Genomic DNA, 18,102 nt, shown 5'->3' with positions numbered 1-18,102 from the left:
TCATGAAGGTCCTCCAGGATCCACCATAACCAAGAGAAGCTTGAGGACAAAGTACTAGTGGCCAAGCATGGCTTAATTTTAGAGAGATTTGTGAGAAAGTGTTGGACTTGCCAGAATGCTGACAAGAGTTGTAAGATCCAGAAGGCTGAGTGCAGTGTAGTGGTCAAACCCGAGATTGTGTGGGAACAGTTATGGGTTGATATTGTGGGACCATACAATAGAATGGGAAGAAAGAAAAGGTTTCTGGTGGTGATGATAGACTATTGTTTAGGATGGGTTGAGGCTAGGTGGGTCAGGAACGTTGACACGGGTGAGATAGTGAAGTTCTTGGAACGAGTTTTAAGAAAAGAGGGTTATCCCAAGAGGATAATAAGTGACAATGGAGTACAGTTCAGGAGTGCTGAAATGCAAAAGTATGCGCGTAAGGTAGGCATTGAGTGGATGTTTTCAGCACTTTATCGCCATCAAACCAATGCCAAAGTGGAGAGATGTAATAGAGTTATGTAGAGGCAGTGAAACAGGTGGTAAGAAACAATTGCGATATAGGGATGGCGAGTGAGGAAAAGTTGTGGTGTGTGAGAACTTCGGTGTATAAGGATTCAGATCAGTCGCCGTTTATGATTATGAGAGGCAGACAGCCTAACACTATAATTAATCTGGTAAGGGTGATTCGAAGTTTTCGAATCCTGTAAGGATAAAAGGAAGTTGTCAACAAGTCTGTCAGGATTGAAGATAGAACCGTGTGGAATATGTGCAGGTTGAGTAAGTGGAGATGGAGTGGTAAAGATTGGACCATGTCCAAGAGTAAGACGTTTGATGTATGGATGGGAGAAGGTGTGGAAGAGACAGGGATGGAGAACAACAATGGTGGGGATGATAGAATACAAGAAGGTAACCTGGAAAGAGAAGGTGGTAGTGTTAATGATTGTGGAAGGGGTAGCAGAACGCATAAACCACCCACTTGGTCCAAGGACTATGTTATGAAGTGAAGTTAATCATCATTTTGCCTTCACACTTGTCTACTCCTTCTTTTAAGATGTTTTCAACTTTGTTTTAAAATTGTTTTCTTTATGTTGTCAATCTTTGTGGGGAGGAGGGATGTGTTATGGTAGGTATTTATGTTTAGTGGCTTGTGCTGTCACAAGGGTTGTAGAATGTGGAATGGAAGTGGGAGGACGGTTGGGGGAGAGAGCTGGGGAAGAGTGGGAAGCGGGAGACTCTGCTGGTTCACTAGCAAAAAAAAATAAGATTGTAATCCTACTCACAGGCTCTGACTCGCTGGTGAATAAAAGTAAGATTGTATCCTACTCAGAGGCTCCTTGTGGTAGTAAATCTCATAATTTAAGTGACAAATCATATACTGGACGTCACATTGTATTTGTCTCCTGCCTTACTTCACGTGTGAGTGTTTAACATCCCTCCCCCTGTACCGGTTGGCTGCTCCCCTTTTCTATTCTCTGGCAGACCAAGATCTGGACACCCCTGGCAGGAGGGGCACAATATACGCCTCTGCGCTGTTAGACCACTGGTGAATTATATGGAGGTGGCAACGTGACTATAATGGAGGAGGTGCAGTAGTAAATGGGCAGCCGTCCTCTCCTCCCTCCCCCCTGAGTTAGGGGGAGGTATCCTGAGGGTCGGAAACCAGGAAAAATGCATGCGAAGAAGAACAATGGGAAGGGGCGGGCCAGGCAGCTTATAAGCCGCCGGGTCTCCGTCTTCAGAAAGTTGCAGCCCCAGCAGAAGGACCCCCGTGACAACAAAGGACCAGTGTATTTTTTTCCTGCAGGAACGGATAGAAGGAGTCGGGAGTTGCAGGCTACCAACGTTGAGGAAGAGCCAGGAGTTCGAGCGGAGCCGCGTGAAAGAAGACGCCGAAGCAGGGAAGGAGCCCAAAATTCAGCAGCGATGCGTGTGCCTGGGGCCGCCGCGTGCAGTGGGGAAGCAGAGAATGAGGAACAGCGTCGAAGGAGGCCGTACGGGCAGTGAGGGACCATAAGGTGGTGGAGAGAGCTTAAGAGGTGGTGAGCCACCGTGACCCGCTGAGGCGGAGTGGACATTAAAGACTGGGCTGTGTGGGGGTGAAAATGCATTGATCTATGCTACCGTTAATTCGGTGGACCCTGATTCTGCATTTAGGTGAAAGTACAGCAGTCTAGACTTTTGGGGGGGGGGCAAGGTTGTTGACTATGTGTGTCCGGGCCGCCGAGGAGTGAACGGATTTTGTGGATAGAGCAAATACTGCAAGGATAACGCAGAGACTCACTCACACGCGGGTATAAAGCGTGCCAGCTATACAAACAGCAGTTGGGCATCCCATAATTCGCAGGAGCAAGTCAAATGCTGCAATTCTACCGCGAGCAGCGAAAGCTTAGTTATTTCAGGAACACTGTATGCCCGGGCTGCATTTGGGTGAAAGTTAAGTTTTGGGCAAAATCTGACTCATTGAACTGGGTTAGCCAGGCCACCGAAAGGTGAAATTACGTAGAAATTGTAAGGAAGGATCGGCCTGCATTCAGAACTGTGCCTCATTTGAATATTCATTAAGAGGTCTGGGCTGCTGTTCGGTGAAAGACTTGGGGGCACGTAAGGCTCGGCAAAACTAACTAATTAGACTTTGGGAAACCACTTCATGTGTGCCGAGGGAAGTTTACAGTGACATTTAACGTTAACAGTGAACCAGTGCAGGGGCCTGGAGGCTGTCTGTACAGAGCATTCTTTGTGGGCAGTGCAGGTGCCTGGAGGCTGCTGCCAAACACAAGCCTTTGCAGTGCGTGTGCAAGGAGGCCGCTGAAAGTAGTGGGTTCACCGCTGTGTCTTTACATCAGGACTAGCATCGCCGGAAACAAACGTTTGGTAGAACAAAAGGACACAGCAATTCAGAGTACAGAGAGCTTCGCCTGCGCAGTGCATGTGCCAGGAGGCCGTTGCTACTAGTCAAGACATTGCAGTACATGTGCCAGGAGGGCGCTGCAACAAGAAAACATTTACACACAGGCACAAGGCAAGCCAGGGTTCTGTTGCCCTGACAAAGATTGGGAGCAGTTCGTATTGATGGCGCAGATGGCAGCGGCCAAGCATGGCCCAAACTAGTTACACATGGTGGCAACACAGCAGCATGGCCAAGCCAAAGGCCAGAATCGCCACTACTGTTTCCTAACTTTTCAGCAAAGGAGGTGCTGCAGGAGATCCAGGCCATTAAAGAAGAGGAGGAAGGCAGGCACAGCGAAGGAGGAGGAACCTGCAGCGTAGAGGAAGCGGATGCCCACTGCTAAGGCAAAAGCCAGTAGGCAGCAGGAAGAGGAGGCCAAGAAGCGAAAGGCAGCAGGGGCAGGAGCCAGGGCAAGAAAGCAGGGGCCTGTTGCCAATGCGGCGGCCTTACCTGTGGAGGCTCCAAGGGGTAGGAGCAGTGAACCCAGCGCGCCTGTTGCCAGCTCGGTGGCGGTGTCAGCGGCGGGACCTGCGTCCGTGGAGCAAGTCAAAGGTATGTTCATGCAGTGCTTGCAGGCATGGGGGAATGGGGCGGGGGGTGGCCAAGCGTTCTGTGGTAATGTAAATGCATTCAATCAGGTGGGGAAGAATGCAGAGGCGGTGCACCACTAAGGTGAGAGTGAAAGGCTGGGCATGTTGGGGGTGTAGGGGGTGAGCCCCACAGTCATGGATCAAGCCTCCTCACTAAACGGTGGAACCTCATTGGGGGGAGGCTGCCGGCCACAGCAGGTGAGGGCTGCACTGGCAGGCAACCAGGGCAGGGTATGGGTTAATCAAGCCTCTGGACTGCCCTGGGGAACCTTTGCAGGGAGTGTGGGGGGGGCAGCCAGCTGCAGCAGCCGGCAGCAACGCAGGCAGCTAGCCAAGGACAGGCGTTAGGGTGGGGTGATACCACTCAGTATGGGAGGGCGATGCCGGGCTTTGCACCAGTATGGGCAGCAGGGAACTCTTTGGTGTGGCACATTCCTGTTGCCTACAAGGAGAGGATTTGGCAGAAAGAGTTTTTTGAGATATTTTCCCTGTTAGATATGGAGCCTGTGGGGATGGGCTTACGCAAATTATCAGAATAGGAGAGGGAGAAGGACAGGGAGAGGGCCAAGGTGGATGAGAACATCCACAATTGGTTGGCGGCTTTTAGGATGCTGGCATCCATCATGATTGAAAAGTTCCCACAGGATGCAGGGGCATTATTTGCATACGAGCAGTACGTCCATACCTTATACCCGATTTATGGCGGAGATGCTTGGTTAAAATATGACCAGAGTTTTAGGCTAAAGATGCGGGTTTGGCATGATATGTCTTGGAATGAGGTAGATATCAGGGGTTACATCGAGAAGATGGTGCCATCAAGGGAGACGGGGTACAAGGGTCAGGGCGAGAAGCCGCAGCATGAGAGGGAGAGAAGGTATGATGGGGACATGAGGAGTTGGTCTTCCCGTGGCTGCTCCTCCTGGAATAGTCGACCCAGTTATCAGCAGGGGGAGCAGGCGGTTTGCTGGAAGTTTGAAGATGGGTATTGCCCTTTTGGCAACATCTGCAGATTTCAACACATTGGGGGCAATGGTGCGGGGAACCACAGCACGGCTTCAGGGGAAGGGAAGCAGAGGCGTGGCAGCAAACCCAAAGAGAAGGCTAAGCATAATTGAAACTCACTCGCCCACGCCCGTACTCTGGAGTAACTGACAATGGGCGATGGGGGGCTGGGAAGCAGACAATTCAGAATCGGGGGTCAGGGGTCTGAGGTTGACACAGAGGTCGAGGGTTAATATATGAGGTTATATCTTAGGGCAAAAAGGTTGACAAGGCTTCTTTAAATGTCATGATTGTCGGTTACAAAGCAGTAATATTGTGGTGTGTTTTACACGGAAGAATGAGCTGGGGGGAATTAGCTCTGGCCTGTGCTTATAGCGAGGCAAGATTGGTGCTGGGGATAGGTTATATAGGATTCATGTGGTTAGAATTAGCTTAATAAATTATGGAGAGGAACAAGGCAAGAGGAAAGGAAGAATTATTAATTTTTTTTTAAAGGCAAACAAAGGAATACAATCTCAGCTTCCCCCGTCAAGAACGGCGCTCCCCCGGCCTGGTTGGGGGGAAGGAGGGGGGTGTTCTGTCTATTGAAAGTGGGAGAGGAGCACATGGGGGGTATTAAAAACATGGAAGAAGGCAGCGGGCTGCCTCTTATAGGGAGAGGTTGTATCGCATGAGGAGCAAATGCTCAGCTTCCTCCGCCAGGAACGGCGCTCCCCCAGCCTGGTAACTCCAGCAAGGGCGGGCAGAACTTTGAGAGTGGTGGTGGGGGGAGTTGTGCTTATTAAAAGCTGGAGAGAAGCATGTTAAAGGGGTAGTATCGCATTTTCAAGTGGAAACCAAGGGGTAATAATGTAAACAAAGTGCGAGTTGGAGTAAATGTCTTAGTACGAAGAGGTTGGAAGCTGCAATTATAAGAGAAGGAAGGGGGGAGCCATGGTGGGCGTGGACCCACTTTTGGGGTGGCAGTGTTTTGGCGACTAGTGGCAAGATACAGACTGCTAATGAGCCGTGGGAAAGCGGGAAGGGTTTTCGCTCTTCTCTGGACCAGCGCTCCTTGGGGGCCTAAGCGGCAGGGGTGCTGGAGGTAGCAATGAGGGCTCAGCTCCCCCCAACTAAACAGCACCCCCCCAGCCCAGGAACGGGTTGGGGGGGCTTTGGCCTACAGTGGACTTGGTTGGGAAAAGGGGGAAGCAGGATTCGGACAACAGAGCAGTCGGCAGGTCGCCGCACCTTCATAACTATTTACACAATATTTGTTTGCAGTGTTTTGCGTTTATTATGTTGTGAAAATAAATCTGATGCCTTTTTATGCCAACAAGGAAAACATGTCTCAGTCTGCATATTTCCTGGGGCGAAATCGAAAGGTGCGAATAGAATGATCAAGCGTGTTGGTTACAAGGATGGACAAATGCCCAGGTTATGAAACATTTAACATATCACTGCTCCATATACTTCAATAGAGTCTCGCCAATTCGCCCCTGGATGAGTCCGGCAGTATTTGTGCTCGTCTCCCTCCTTCACCTTTGCTCCTTCTGTTCTGCGAGCATTTCTGTGGAAGGTGACCTTCCAGTTTCTTATCTCGGATGTACACAGACTCACTTCCGCGTTTTCTTTCTGCGCTCAACTCGGTCTGCTTCTGGTTTCTCTCTCTGCTTTCTGTTTCCGAGTGACTGGTGTGTCCATGCCCCCCTCACACACGCATATGGCCATGCTGTCTCTTCCTCGTGCGAATCTCTCGCACGCTGGAACTGCCTCTTTAGACATTGCGCCAGTTTCTGAATTCACTTTATCTTTACATTCGGGCTCTCTGGCGCGTTCTTTCTCTATCTGATTTCTCTCTCGCGCGCATACTCAGATTGCATGTTCTCTCCGTTTCTAAACATATGTCAAACATATGCCCTGTCATACTCTCTCTTCTCTGCTTTTTCTCATATAACTGATGATCTAGCTACTGTCAGTAAGATTGCTCAGCGGGTTGAGCGGCTGTCTCTGAAGATCGCAGGTGCGAATCCCAGCTCAGCCTTATCCTTCCAAGGTCCAAAATGTCTAACAACTACGGTTGGGTGAGAATGTATGCGATATATGTTCTATGAAAAGTGCTATATACTTAACACCTCACTATAACACACGCGCTGCTGATCTCTCGCTTGCAATCTCAATTAAGCCGCCTTATGTCTCCCCATACACTTCCAAAGTGCAAACATCCGTCTATCGGAATGCCTGGTCTCTTCCCGACTCACCAACAGCAGTTCGTTTGCTTGAGTGTGCCAGGTTGCCTAGGTGACTGTATCACAACCAAAAGACTCCTGTGCAAGTTACAGAGACAGTCTCTCTGGTTTGTCCTCCCTCCATTAGATTCACTTTTCAATCTACCCCTGTGTCGGACTATTTCTAACACGCGCACAAGGAGGCCACATGACTGTTGACATGCATAACTTTCTAAAGTCAACCATGATTTGAACAATTTGAAAAAAAAGAGTGAGTTGTTACAAGTGTCACACAGTTAACTGGCCTGGAACATTATTATCAAGAGTTCAGCCTGAGGCACTCGTGTGTGGACGAGGGAACATGACGAGGGGGATGGGGGCCTGGAGGGGCATGCAATGCACAGCTACGCGTGAGGTAGCTACGTTGGTTATTGCAACTGATGATTCTTACCTCCAGCTCAAATGTTTCAATCCTTGTGAGATAACATCCCTGATAAAGGGGTGCGCGCGTAACCTGCTGCAGGTCGAAGATTCTTATCCCACTGATAGTTCGGTGTGTTGATAGAGCTGTCACACACAATAGTAGTGACCATGCAAGTGGCGAGTTCCAACCCAAGGAGGAGGGGCCGCACCGGGGGTGTCTAGTATGAACACACGAAAGCACGGCGACTTACCTGCGCGAAACACCCACCTGCTTCAAAGGCGGCTCTGCAACTCGGCCTTATTGTTAAACCTCCTCCAATCTGCCCATACAGACACTACCGGCAGTAGTCCAATCGAAGGAGACGACGAGGAAAGCCGGGCCAATGAAAGCTAGTGGTGAGGGGTGGCACTGAAGACGACCGGCCAATGAAAGGGTGCTTCTATTCTTCAAGCCATTGGTGGAGAGATGTGCGAGGCTTCTTCGATTGGATGATGCCTGGCCTTCAGTGACAGCTGCCTGCTCACACTGACCGACTATTGGTCGCCTGCCATGGTCATGTTTGCGTTCGTTCACAATATGAGAATAGACTAGCACAGCCAAGCACTTAAGTTATTTGATATTTTTACGATGCTCGTTAATGATAACACTACAAGTGTAAGTAATATAACGATGATAACAGAGATGATAATAAAAGTAATACTGCTAATGATTATAATTGTTCTTTTATAACGCTTCTAGGACAAATGCGCTGCCCCTGAGCTATCCTTCCGGCTCTGATGATGACCCAATCCCTCGTGATATTACTTAGCTTTGGGCCGCTTCGATATACGTGTTTAGTCAGCAGAGTCAAGGAAATCATTGCGTATGGCTTCAAGCTTTTATTTACAATAAATTTGGTAAAGAGGTATTGTCCTTCCCTGATGTCAAAGCAGGGAGAGACAGCATTTCCTCTTCAAGGTATTTGTTTTTCCTTTTTAGGATGCTGTTGTGTGGGGGTCTAGTTGTTTGGTTAACGTGAGCGCCGTGACTGTGTCATGACGCTCACGTGCTCCTTTAATAAAAGGGGCTCTGCTGGCGCTGTGAGGGTAGAGCAGCAGAGCCCCAGGAAGTGGCAACTCGTGTCTGTGTTTCCTTGGGTTGTGGGCGTGCCACGTGGACATGGCCTCTTGTGTACCGCGGCCTCGAGTGCCCTCAGAGCCGCGGCTGTGGAAACTGGGGGTGACACCCCCGCACTGTGAGTCTTGCGCCCGGTGACACCGGGTGCCGTAGGGTTCTCCCCTACGCCAGGTTCGCCGGCTGCTACCCAGCGCACCTCTCGTGTCGGGTGATCCCGACACCATCGGTGGGCTGCCCGGGAGACCAGAGGCAGCCCACAACAGATGCTGTGTGCTGTGGTGACTGTTGTATGGAACCCTGTAGGGTCGTGCACACGGCGAGCCGCCCGGCCCCACAGATGACACCAGGCACCCTGCTCTCCGCCAGGTCTCTGCATGTGCTCTGAGGCACCAGGGGACATGCCTCATTTATTAACTTACACGCGCAACAGAGTAATGTCACTCCGCCGCATGTGTTTCTTAAAGGGACACTGCACTCCTCCTTATTCATAACAAAACAATGGACGAACTATGTCACCACATAGACAACTGGTAATTAACACACAAACAGCAAAAGTAGTTACTCAGTCACTAGGGACAGCGTCCAGTGTTCAGTTCATGTGTCCAACACATAATCCTCCAGGTGTGCAGGTCTCCCCCTATCTGCATGTTGCGGATACCGCCGGCCCCCTTCCCAGCTCGGCCTCTCCTCACCTAGATCCCCTTGGTCCAAAGGAGTCAGAGAACGACCAATCCCACCACTTTCATTGGCTTCTTCTGCACGCGTCATTCCCGGGGACACTCCTGGCTGGTCAGTCTCCGGGATTCTCTTGAAGAATCTTGCATTTCTTGTGATTGTTGCTGTCCTGTTAGAGACAATTACCATGGATCCCTTTACAGCGACCATGTCCATGGGGTTGGGTTCCTATGGCAATGATAGTTTCCCTTGTGGGTGCCTGTTTCTCACAATCACTTCGTCAATCACTAGTGCATTAGGTCTGAGTCCTCTTCTAGCATTCTCACTCTCATTCCTGGATCTCTTTTCCTCTGCCACTCGGTCGTCTTAGATCACTGCCAGCTCCCGGTCCCCTGTGTCTGGGAGAAGACCTCTCGGACATCGCTTGAACATGACCTCTGCCGGCGGCACCGATGTGAAGCAGTGGGGTGTCGCCCGATGCTCCATCAGAAATTGATAGAGGGCCCTTCTGAGACAATGTCCTTGGGCATGGGCGATGCGGAATACCTTGTTAATGGTCCTCATGAATTTTTCTGCCTCCCCATTTGCCCTTGGCCAGACCGGTGTGATCTTCCGATGGTGTATTTCATACTCCTTCATGAGTTGGCTGAAGCTTTCAACTTGAAAATGGTGGTCCATTGTCAGAGCACAACACCTAGGGAAGGCCGTGAGTCGCAAAAATCTTTCTAATGCCACTGCCACATCGTCGAATGATGCAGATTGTAGGAACTCCACTTCTGGATGTCTCGACCACTGATCCACCGCCACCAGGAAGTGCGTGTCCCTCCAAGTGGAGCCAAAAGCTGCATGTACAATCTCCCACTGTTGCATGCTTCGAGCCATGAACTCTATCGGGGGCTCCCTCTGTGTCGTGGCCACTACCTGGTACCATAGGCATCCCGCCACAAGCTCCTTGACCTTTCTTTCCAGGTCAGGAAACCAAACTTTCAGCCTTAGGCAGGCTTTTGTTTTGGCCATTCCCTGATGACCCTGGTGGGCCAGCTCACCATTCCCTGATGACTCTGGTGGGCCAGCTCAATCACCTGCAGGATCTTGCTTGCAGATATTACCATCCTGTCCGTAGCTGCAGACCCGAGCCAGCAATCGCCAACTCGTCTCAGACTTTCCACAACTGTTCCAACATCATCCGGGCCTCATGAGTCCTTTTTCCAAGGCTTTCCAGAACAGTCGTCCACTTCCCTTTTTGAAGGGCACCTCAGAGAATGCTTAAGCACTCATCGTCTTCTGACGCTTTCTCCAACTCCTGTATGGGCATGACGTTAGGAGTGGCAGATTCGATTATTACTTGCACATGTTCCTCTGCCTCCTCCAGATTGCTCGCTTTGCCAGATTCCCGACTCTAGGGGTGTCTCGACAGATAGAAAGCTGCATTGCTCGCACCCAGTCGGTACACCAACGACACTCCATACTCCAATAGAGCCAGCATCCACCACTCAATCCTGGCCCGGAGGCTTGGAAGACGACCCGGCCTTGATCGGCAGCAGGAGTTTGTGGTCTGTCGCAACCGTCACAGGCTTGCCCAGTACATATAGGTGAAAATGCCTGATGTCCTTAACTTTGCAGGGATCAGGCGACACACCTCCTTCCTTGAACACAAAGCCAAAGAATTCAATATTGGTTTTCAGAAACTCACACTTTTATTTGTGGAGCGTTAGACCCAGGGCCTGGATGTGTTCAAGAGTTTTGACTAGTCATGCCATGTGTTCCACCTCCGACCTTGCAAACAGCAAGATAACATCACAGATATTTATGACCCCTTCCAGGTCAGCCAAAGCACCCCTGATGATGTTTTGAAACACCTTGACAGCAGACGACACACCACAGCTGAGACGTGTGTGCCTGTACAGGCCTCGGTGCATCGTGAATGTTGTAATGTACCTGGATTCTGGGTGTAGCACGACCTGGTATTACCCAGCCCTCAGATCAAGCTTCGAGAAGAACCTTGCAACTACTCAGCTATGATGTCGTCAATTGTGGGGATAAGATGTCTCTGCCTCCTTATCGCCTTGTTGGGCACAACGCATGTCCATGTCTGATGGAGTCAGGTTGCTTAGGCTTCCGGCCGATGACAATGGGTGACACCCAGGGCGTTGGCCCTTTGACCTTCTTAATGATATCAAGGTTGATGAGATTCTCCAGTTCCTTGTCCACCAACTCCCTTAAAAGAAAAAGGACCCACCAATGTTTCAGGGCAACAGGTCGGATGGACTCGTCTATGTGCAGCATGATCAGCTCACCCACCATCTGCCCAATTCCGACAAATGCATCTGCAAACCTTTCCAGCACCTTGTGCACATCCTCCACGTACACACTGTATGCAAAACTCACAATCCCCAGGGCCTCAGCTACAGCGCAGCTCAACAGGGTGTTTGCACTCACATCTGTGATGAAGAACTTGGCCTTGATTGAACTTGTGCCATGCGCCACCAGTGACACGAATGCACCCATCAGTGGGATCGGTTGGTCTCCCCCAAACATGAAGATGGGTGCTTTCGGATGCTTCAGTGTTGGGGGATCCTTCATTGCGTCATAGTGCACTCTCGCCATAATATTGACAGAGGCACATCTTTCCACTAACACCGGAACTGGTGATCCATCAACACGCACCATGCACGTTGGCTGTCTCCTGGACTTTGATTTTATCACACTCACACTGGAAATGACAAATATGTTCTCTTCATCGTCGTCTTCCTTAACCTCTTGGCCTTCTCCCTCCTCATCCTAGTCAACGAGGCCACATTTGGTGGGCACTGCTGCCTGAAAAATCCGGCCCTGACGGGACCTCTCTGTACCACCACCGGGAGTAGAGGTCTGCCGTACCCACACTTTAGACACAACTCTGGCGATCTGGTGCCTCTATCCTTTGGCTGCGCTATGGCCCGCTGGGCCCCTCTCGCCCCTTAACCGTTACTTATCACACACACCTCGTCAACCTTGAGCGAACGTATCGCTGCGTCCCTCTTGGAAGGATGTGTGTCTGCCACCTCATAGGAGTGTCCAAGTTCAATGATTTGGGGCAGGGTTAGGCCCGGTTCCCTCAGCACATGACAACGCAGCTTGCCAGACGCACATCCTTGGATCAACTGGTTACGAATCATGCCTTGCTCCTTTTCCCATGCGCAGGTTGCCACCATGGGCCGTAGACAACCATGAAAAGATTCTAGGGAATCATCATCTTTTTGCCTATCGTTACACAAGAAACCTTCTATAATCCATGTTAGCGAGGGGCATGACATTTTCCTGCAGCGCATTCTTTGCTGCAGCATAGGAATCGTCCACCAGCTCCGACAGGTCAGCCGAGCACAAGAGGGTCGACACCTTGTTTTCATCGTCAGTCTCCCCTGTGGCCTTGAAGTAGATGTCCATACGGTCAATCCACGAGTTCCACCGTGGTCCCAGGCTGGATGGAGCCCCTGACATGTCAAACTCTGGCATCAGGGCCAGTGCACCTTGTTGGCGCAGTGCCTGCACTCCCACCAGCGCAACTCCAGCAGCAGCAGCGCCTCCACCAGCTTGATCACCCAGCATGTTGATCGCACTCGCGGGCAACCAACCTTGGGTATACCGGCTCAAGCCCTCCTCCTACACATGATCCACCATGCACGTGGGCACACAAGTACCCCTCCTAGACCAGCGGCCGCAACTCACACAGGAAGAAGAAAAAAATGTGTGGCATCCACCCCCCCCTCCCCACTGGCCACTCAATGACAGCCTTCCTTGACACAAATGGGCCTGTCTCCACTAGTGCAAGAAAACACACCACTGGGAAAGCCCTACCCTTGGCTCTCCTCCAGAAACAAAGAAAAACAGTCTCTTACTTGTGGCTAAAATGACATATTAGGCCCTTCCGTGTTGTCTCCACAATTGCAGGCAAAACGAAATCAAGACCAGGGAAAACATCTTACTTTCTCTTTCTTTCCCCCCCCCACAAAATATCCACGTGTCCGTGGAGTGTCCAAGAATTTATCCAGGGAGGCGTACAAGCACTCCTCCAGGGAGCCGCAACCTCCGTGACTCGAGCAACAAAGATGGCGGTCACTGCACAGCAAACGCCGGCTCCGCGGCTGGTGAACGCTCTTCTCTCAGAGTCGCAACTCAGAATCATTGCCGCCTGGCCCATAATGTCTGTGCTGTAGCAGACGACCTCCTTGTCACAAATGACTGACAAATTGGGGGCTCCTATACACATTTGGTGGTATTTCCTGCAGGAATATCACCAAATTCGTTTACAATTTCTGCCAGTCACAATGACAGTAAATCTGCCAGATTACAAGTGGAAGAATGCCAGTGTTGATCACCATTCCTGGAATCCACAGTATGCCATTAGGGATTTGGAGGATTTACTGCTGGTGGTAATTCCCTCCTCTGTAAATTCTCCTATTTTGGAGCTAAAAAGGAAGAAAAACCTTCAGCAAGCGTTGGAGGTATTTCCTCCACTTTACCCCCAAAACTCGAAATCTGGTGGTACAGGAAATTGATGGTAAAGGAGCAGTAATTAAATTACTACAATCACCATACTTGTAAATGAGGCCCTTGGTATTTGCTACCGTATATACAGTCCCTCGTGCCTCCACTCTAAATCCCCTGCAATCTTGGTCCATACGGGACATCAAAGGGTTTGGAAAAGTGGCTGAGGGGGACCATACACAACATACAATTATAGATGTATAGCTTTCCACTACGGGGTGCATTTCACTTTGGGGCCATTGCTTGAATCTTGCCACGAAGATCATTCCCCTCCTGCCACGTGGTTCATGTGAACTACCAAGCTTTGACAACTCCAGTGCTTCCTGGTCTTGACTACCGATTAGTTAGCTGAAGGGACTACAGCACCTTACTGAGGTACACAAATCACTCTGCAAACATGGAACTGAAAACTCAGGTCGGGTATGCTGATCTTATCCATGGTAGTCAGTACAAGCTTTACCTCATTTTGAATGATGATAGGTGCCTTCTTTAGTCTAAAGTGTCTGAGTTGGTACTGGTATCAACACTAAGGGTTGGGAAAAAAATGGAGATGAGTATTCATATAATTCTTCCACTTCGCCCAATCTGGTGAAGACCTTCAAGGCACCAGTGTTGCCCTATGGTGCATCCCCACCATTGATGCAGGTGTAGCATAATGCAGGAGCCCAGGGCTGCCAGGGAATGTGAACATTTATTTGATCTCGAGAGAATATCCTGTTAGCTACAGAGTGAGCATTGAGTGAAGCAGTCTGGCATTCCCCTAGAGCCTGTTTGCTGTTTCCAAAAATCCCTCTGTGTCACGGAGTGAGTCGCGGAGAGTGAGCATTGAGTGAAGCAGTCTGGCAGTCCGGCCAGCAGGACAAGGTGGCAAAGTCGGGGGAGTGAGTCGCGGAGAGTGAGCATTGAGTGAAGCAGTCTGGCAGTCCGGCCAGCAGGACAAGGTGGCAAAGTCGGGGAAGGTGTGCTTTGGATTCCCTGAGTCCCCTTTGCCTGCATACCAGTGTTGTAAAGAGAAGAGGGTTCTAACCCGGGTGAATCTCGGGACTCCACAAGACTCTATGAATTGGGTAAGAGGAACTATTACTGTGCTGGAGGAGTGGGCGGAAATTCTATTCTTCTCTGACTTATGACTCGGGTGACTACAGGGTAGGTTTTTACCCATTGAGCCCAAGGGAAACCTGCTACCGTGCTGGAGGAGTGAGTTGAAAGTCCATTCTCTTCGTATTTGTGATCCAGGCGACTGCCGGGTTGGTATTTTACCCTTTGAGCCCTAAAGTGGGTCTGTCACAAGGAAAGAGCAATACGTTGTCTCACGGTGCGTGCTCAATCGCACCAAAAATATTGTGGAAACTAAGGGACAACTACTAAAATGTTTAAGCTTCGCAACGGCAAGCTGAAAATAACTGAAAAGGGGCGAATTGCTCTACAAGTCCACAAGGAGTCGGAAAGACAGTGCGAAATACAGCAATCATTTGGAAACCATCTTTGCAGAACCACATGCAGGATTAAATGCAGAAATAAAAATTGTTCCTAGCGAATAGGAACTTTCCATGGGGGAGCAACAAAGTACATCTAAGCCGCCGCCTACAGAAGAAAGGGGTGACAGAGGGGAATTGGATGGAGACCTGGCCCCTGAAGTAGACAGCACTCCTACCCTGTACTCTGAAGTATTGGGAGATGGTCAAGACTCCCATGAGGGGGTTCAAGGGCAGAGTACGGGGTCAACCAGCAAAGTCCTGCCACCAATGAGTAAAGATCCGTTGTTTGCTGATAAAGGAGTGCCACCTACGAGTAAAGCCCATGTAACTTTTGCTACCCCAAAATGTACGTCTGGTGACAATGGCGTAAATGTGGAGGCATACATTAGTCTAATGGCGCAGAATAGGGAGCCCCTTGGTGGCACCCTTCACTACAAGCAATGATCATCAGAACATATTGGATCAATCTTTCAAGAAACTTTGTAATGACATGGAGGGAATTAGGGAACGTTCCCATTGAACAACTAGAAAAACTGGTTTGCACAGTGAAACAAAACATCAATGATCTGGAAGGGGTTACAAACATGACCTCAGTCCTGTAAATAGCTCACTAATGCAGCACCAGAACTTACGCAGACTCAGAGAAGCTCAGCCTGCTCCACTAAATGAAAATTACGTCACCCCTAAAAACATCACATTAAAGAGGGACTCTAACATTATGCCGGAAATGGAAACCCTTGGCCCGGCCTCAATTTCAGCACTTCCTTTAGTCTGGAATCTTTACTGAGGCTGTATGACAATGTGAAAGAGCTGGTTCAGGTGAACACCCTAAATTGAATTCCCCGGACCAAGGGCTGCACAAACTACTGACGAATATGTTGGAAATCCCATGCTAGTGTAAGATAGCGCATTTGTACCCTGGAACCAGAGAAGGAGTAGTGGAACTGGCACCATGCACGATTGAGAAACAACCACTAGACCAAATGTGGCAATGAGGTCTGTCCAGGAGGACTTAGATCCATCGGTGAGGACAAATATAGAGTCTCTAGACAGCCCGACCCGCTCGTTGAACTGAGCCTTAGGGAGAGAGACACTGTTTGGGAGGAATCTTGTCCGGTGCAGGAGGTACATACACTGAGCGACTCATCAGGAATGAAGAGCGGCTGAGAAGGCTGAGTACGAGTGAATAGACGAAAAAGGAAAGGAAAACTCCAAAATGAATAAAAGTCTAAAAACCTGCCAGCCTTAAACTGTAATAAATGTAACAACTCCAGAAAGTTTATTAACGCTTTGTCAGGCGAGGGTTTGGCGCAAAATGAGCCACAACAAAACCAAAGACCAAGCATTGCAGGTAACAAAAGTGTGGCTGTCAAAAACTAAAAACAACCTAAAAAACTGTTTACCTGGAGAACACTGAGACTTCAAATGTTGATATGTCCTCTCAAGAAGTGGCCACTATAAATGCTGTGGTAGAGGTGCAAGCAACTTTAGCGGATCAGATAAGTATTGTGTTCCCTTCAAGGGCAGATGTCACCCTGGGCACAGTGGACAAGGGGGGCACTGCTGTTTTCCCTCAACCGCAGTAGGCGCTTGGTCCTATTGTGCTGAAACCTGAATCAGAGACCTTCCTGGGTACTATGATGAGTTGGCAGATCGATGCAGAAATATGTGGGTCCCTTTATATAAATAGGGGACAAATGATCAATAGTTTTCAGACCATTCCCCAGTTATGGGCACTGAGATCTGACAACATACAAAGGGTTGCATTTCCTAAAAAAAGGTGCTCAGAGGTCAGTCTGTTACTACGCCTCCAATTTAATTGCACAAATCGTTTGGAATAATAGAGAAGCCCTTATGTCTCTTGGCTACCAACTGGGCCAATTAAATACATCAGAGGAGGTTGAGGCATTCTTAGCGCCCGTACATTTACTGCAAGCTTTTGACAATAAAATGGGAAATAAACCTTAAACCCAAGTAGCGATAAGACCGGACCTAGAACGAATGGTCATGGCTAGAATCTGCAAGTCTAAAGCTAAGCAGTTGGGCCTTTGAGGGAGGCTGCCTGAAATGTATGTTGTGGAACATGTGTGGCTACCATAAACTGGATAGCCACTCTGGACCAGACCTAAAGACGACAACTGTGGTTTTGATACAAGATACAGTGGCTATAAATATCTTTGAACTGGAAGGGTTCCGCACATATTCTAAGCCAGCAATCAGAGGTCCCAAAGGTAGACCATCAGGTGGTCTTGCAATTGCATTAGATTTAAATTGTGACTGTACACATTTTGAGTTAAATGTTAATTCGAAAGATTTGTTGGCAATTAATCTCTATTTACCCTGTCTAAATGCAAGCATGCTGATTCTAAATGTTTATTGGAACCATGCTAATACTAAACTGCCAGATTTACAGCAGGAATTAGATCTCCTGTTCATGGAGTGGTTGGGCAGGGATTTTAATGCTACCTGCTTCTGCCTTAACATACAGGGGGACCCCACTGTGTAAAGAGGCTCTCTACCCAAACAGCGCAACAGGGGGCGGTTTGGGATCAATATTTTGCGGTGTGGGACCTCCAAGTATGTTTACCAAGACAACTGAGGTTGAAGGATTTTTTTTTACATGGAGTAGGGAGCAAAAAAGTCATGGATTGACTATTTCTATGTGTTGGAGGAATTGGGATGTTTGTGCGATCCATTGGTGAGGGGGGATGCTTGGGGCAGTGATCATTACCCTATAATTCTGTCTATGCATCTACCAAATTCAGTCTGCCATCTGCAGTATGGCACAGCATTTATTACACCAGAGAGGGGGGATCTGACTATGAACTGGAACTCCAAAGCGCACAGAATCTTTACCATTATATGGGGAAAAGAACTGCTAAAAATGGAGATGAAGGGAGTCAGGATAACTGCCAATAACTATAATTATAGTTTGCTGGAATGTATAAAGCTTCTTTCCAACAGGGGTCAAATAAGTGGAGGCAAACAACATAATCATCCCTATGGCTTAAAGGTTAAGGTAGTGAAACAGGCCAAAAAGGCAGCCATCAGAATCTCCCTTAAAACTACTACCGACAGATGTGCATTCTTAAAGGCAAAGAGAAGGATTGTGGGAAAGTATAAACTTTCCCTTAAACGTATTGGTCAGGCA

General features: G+C 49.2%; 1 protein-coding gene and 1 long non-coding RNA gene across 6 annotated transcripts in view; one reads left to right on the top strand and one right to left on the bottom strand.

The window, feature by feature from the left end:
- The window catches only part of TM7SF2 (transmembrane 7 superfamily member 2), a 224,692-nt gene extending 217,153 nt beyond the window's left edge, over nt 1–7,539 (bottom strand). For 3 of the 5 annotated variants that reach the window (XM_069644955.1, XM_069644950.1, XM_069644951.1), the window contains exon 1: nt 7,406–7,539. The gene's annotated coding sequence lies outside the window, so the exon portion shown is untranslated. Of the gene's footprint in view, nt 1–7,182; nt 7,291–7,405 lie in introns of those variants that run through there. The other 2 variants (XM_069644953.1, XM_069644954.1) reach the window with 2 other exon arrangements.
- LOC138567091 (uncharacterized) overlaps nt 1–18,102 on the top strand; it is a 229,927-nt gene that overhangs the window by 198,069 nt on the left and 13,756 nt on the right. The window lies entirely within an intron of this gene.

The sequence above is a fragment of the Ambystoma mexicanum genome, chromosome 2p, assembly GCF_040938575.1.
Source record: "Ambystoma mexicanum isolate Mex_15411 chromosome 2p, UKY_AmexF1_1, whole genome shotgun sequence".
Taxonomy (NCBI): domain Eukaryota; kingdom Metazoa; phylum Chordata; class Amphibia; order Caudata; family Ambystomatidae; genus Ambystoma; species Ambystoma mexicanum.
This window is presented reverse-complemented; position numbering and strand designations above follow the sequence as displayed.